This window comes from Haliaeetus leucocephalus, unplaced genomic scaffold (assembly GCF_000737465.1).
Source record: "Haliaeetus leucocephalus isolate CR32 unplaced genomic scaffold, Haliaeetus_leucocephalus-4.0 Scaffold473, whole genome shotgun sequence".
Taxonomy (NCBI): domain Eukaryota; kingdom Metazoa; phylum Chordata; class Aves; order Accipitriformes; family Accipitridae; genus Haliaeetus; species Haliaeetus leucocephalus.
In genome coordinates, this window is record NW_010972909.1 from 8,101,765 (window position 1) to 8,105,749 (window position 3,985).

Genomic DNA, 3,985 nt, shown 5'->3' on the forward strand with positions numbered 1-3,985 from the left:
GTGACGAGGCAAAACATGTTCACATTCAGTGTGAGTCCATATATGCTGTGTTCATATACCGTGTGAGTTCATCTATATTAAACATCAATCTATACATGTAAAATTTCTAGGAGGTCCATACCACTACAGGAAATTTGATAGGCAATAAAAATTAACACCCCATGAGAACTATAGCCTTTATTTTAACATAAACTCACATATTTAAAATTGCATGTCTAGAGATATTTATCTCTGGATGTAAATATTTATATATTTAAGTTCACTGTATACTGTCCTATATATGTCTTGTAGATCCTGTCTTGAGTAGAGTTAGTGAGTTAAAAGTCTTGGGGAATATAATTGTATCCTGCTGTGATGGCAAACAAAAAATTGTAAGGGCATTTGTACTGCTCTAGATAGGACTTGAAAGAAAAATCTTCTGTAGGTGGTCTTAACAACAATAGGGCAGCATAACAAAGTTGGCAGGACTTCCTTAAAAGTCTTAATTTTCCTGGGAGGAGAAGAGGAAAAGGTAAAAACTGAAGGCTGGTATGTACATCCCAAATGACAGGAATGTCTCAAATGCTGCTCCTGAGTGACACATGCATGGAATCTTACACCAGAGCAAAATAACGTGGCTGCAGAAAACAAAACACACAGCCTATATAAACCCATGCAGCCAGGTCAAATGTCTTCAAAAATTTGTCATGTAAACACTTCACATGTGCAGACTGATCAGCTAGTGTCTGTCCTTGTGCAAAGTACCATAGTGGTGGCCTAAAAGCATGAAACTACCATTAAAGCCAGTATTGTGGCCTCTGGCTAAACAGACTGAAGTATAACCATCTGCTTATGCATGGCCAGGACTGAATCTATATTGGTGGTTATCTGACAATGTATGCATCACTACTGGCCATACTGGCCAGGGACCCTTGGCCTATCTATGTGTGACCAAAAAATGCTCTTTACTAATATTCCTAATTCACGGCAGGCAAACTTGAAGTTGCATGAACCCACTTATCTTCCTGTAGTAACTCTACATTGGCTTTGCATCTGCTTTGCATAGACTTCAATGCCAGGAAAAGCCACAGGAAAATTAACTCTTGTCTCAGCTTGTCTGACACTCTCTGTTAACAGGGAAAGCTTACTATTTATCTTGATGCTGGAGTTGTATTTTACATTTCCTCCCCCCCACCTTGCAACTGCTGACGGGTGGTGAAAGCTCATATATTCTCAAAGTTAAAATGTCACTGAATTTATTGTATAATCTTTGGGATTGGACAAATCTGAGTAGCGTAATTATGTGTCTGATGGGATTATACTTGGCCTAGTGCTTGATATTGTAAAGGAAGCATTTTGTCAGAGTAAGGAGTTGTGACTGGTGATTTGCCCTCGAAGATCCATATCCATGGAGGATCCAGAAGACTGGGACTGGAATATTTTAATGCAAATGTGAAGAAGCCTTTGAATTGATGAATATGCTTTAACTTCACAAAAGTATTTAGCTCCAGCACACTGAAGTGTTTTGGGATTTGAGGATGTGCATCTTCCTTGCCTGTGTGCAGAATTCTCTGTGCAAATTGCATTGAAGAAACAATCACTAAAATGAAGTCAGTAACTTATAGAGCAGCACTTTTGCAAAATCTAGGAGGTCTTGCATCACTTGCGCAGACTTTTCACCAGCTTTCATATCAATGCAGTATATGGGCTGGCACTTAATATTTTCGATCAGCTCATTTATTTCAGCTTGTTTTCAAACCACTTCACACACAAGCCTGAGAAGCTATTTCTAAGTGAAATTTAATTGAAGCAAACAGCAGTTTCATAATAGACATTTATAAACAAATCTGTGCATAAAAAAAAAAAATCAAGCTTTGCATTCTGCTTTTTCCAGAATCTGAACAATTCCTTTTTCCTCCCAATGATATGCAAAATGATTGTTTGCACATTTCATTGAGATCGTACGGAGATACGACAATTCAAGCTGTCATCAGGACCTGAATTTTTCACAGGGAAGGTTCTAACAAAGGCAGCTGTTCTCCGGATACTCTTCTGATCCCAGCTGTGACTGTGTGGGTTTAAAGATGAACAGCTTCTCCCCATATAAAGCCCTCTAGATGAGAACAAACCATCAAAGCTGTTTGTGGAACACCAGCATTATGTGCAGAACTGGGCAAGTTTTCCTGTTACGCAGACATTTTCCCACTGCATTTGGAAGAACCACAACACTCAAATAGTTTTCCTAGGGGGGAGCAAAATACGAAAGTGAGATCCGGCTATCCTAAAATTGCTGATCGGGGCGTTTACCTCAGTTACCGAACATCTGCATTCAAATCCTTTCTTTGCCTCTTTCACACCACAGATGGGAATGTGGGTTTCCCACATCCCAAGCTTGTGGTTTTACCACCAGGCTACTTGTTCTTTGAAAGCAGGTCTTTCTTTTGGTTTTTACATCTGCTCATGTGAGGTAGCCTACTTAATAAGCAAACTGAATCACTCAGTTTTAACTCTAATTTGTGAGATGATTTCATGCTACACCGTCACATGTGTTTTTGCCAGTCTTTTTTTTATTGAGGCTGTTGGGAAACAATCTAATAAGATTTAACACAAAAATGACCAGGTTACTAACACCTAAATCTCTGGGAGACGAGAAATGGGGATCATAAAGAGTTTCCCAATTTCATTTTCTCCGCAGCTCATGACAGTATATACCCTCCCCCTGTATATGAGTATCCTTACAGAAGCTCCCATAGGAGTCCACAAGACTTTTGGCACTGATTTCAGTGACAGAAGAGACTCGTTTCAAGAACACAGGAAAAGCTTGTCTGATCTTTTGCTGTCTTTGCCTGAAGAGACACCATTTTTCACACAACAGCTCAAAGATGTGTTTGTTTTCCACCTGAGTCTTAACACCTTAGCATCAGGGAGTAGTGCTGAACACCACCACAGGGGCTTTGGCTTATTTACGTGTATTAATCATAGGAACACACTTTCTAAATTAGACAGCATAGTTCCAGAGGGTTAATGCCTTCGATGCTCGTCTGGGCATGGCCCAAAAGCAGAGCGCCTTAGCTGCACACTGAGAAAGAAGCTGGAAGTTGTCACACGCAGTTGCAGAGAACAAAGCTCCAGCCTCTTAAATTAAAACTCTTGCACACCAGATGTGTAGACACGACGTATTTATTTTTGACCTTCCAATTTAAAGAGGGAAAGCAAAACTGGGCAAATTAATCCCTTGTGTGAGCCAGTCGACACCACTGGAGTTACCCTCTGAATAAGCTTTGTTAGGAATAAGGTTCGCTACCTTTGTCTGAGACCTGGCGATGTGTTTCAGAAAAATCTTACTGTTTGGGATGTAACACAGGCATATAAATGACATTACAGTATATTAATCAACACATTAGAGCCTTTCAATTACAGGGAATTATGGTTTTGCCTTTTCATAAGAAAACAGGCTTCACCATGCAGTTGTTAACTTCCTTCCGAAAAAAACCCCGTGTTTATTAACTTTTATGCAGAGCATCCCGGTAGCCAGTTTTTGAAAGGAGTGCAAGCCGACCAACTTTAACGGGCGCCTAAGTTTTGCAGCAGTTCCGCAAGGCCTCTGCTGACACTTTCACGACCGGCTACGGATAAAAACGCTTTTTATATTCAGCCAGGGACTATCTTACGCCTGCCCCGGCCGGGCAGCCAACTCGCTCCCCTCAGGACGAACCGGTAGAAAGCCCTTACGCCTCACGCCCTCCGTGGCCCCGCTCTGAGGAGCCGCGGCGGTGCGCGCCGGGTCCCCGCCGGCGATGAGGGAGGGGGAAATGGCGAGGAAACGCTGGGAATTGCGCTTATTTCCCTCCACCGCCCTCAGAGCGCGCACTTCCCGGGTAGGCTTTCCCTCAGGTTGAGACGCAAAACGCCGCCTCCGAGCCCCTCCGGTGCCGGCGGGCGGCGGCCCCGACCTCTCCCTCCTCCTCCTCCCCCCCCTCCCGCCGCGCCGCCTCAACCGCCCGCG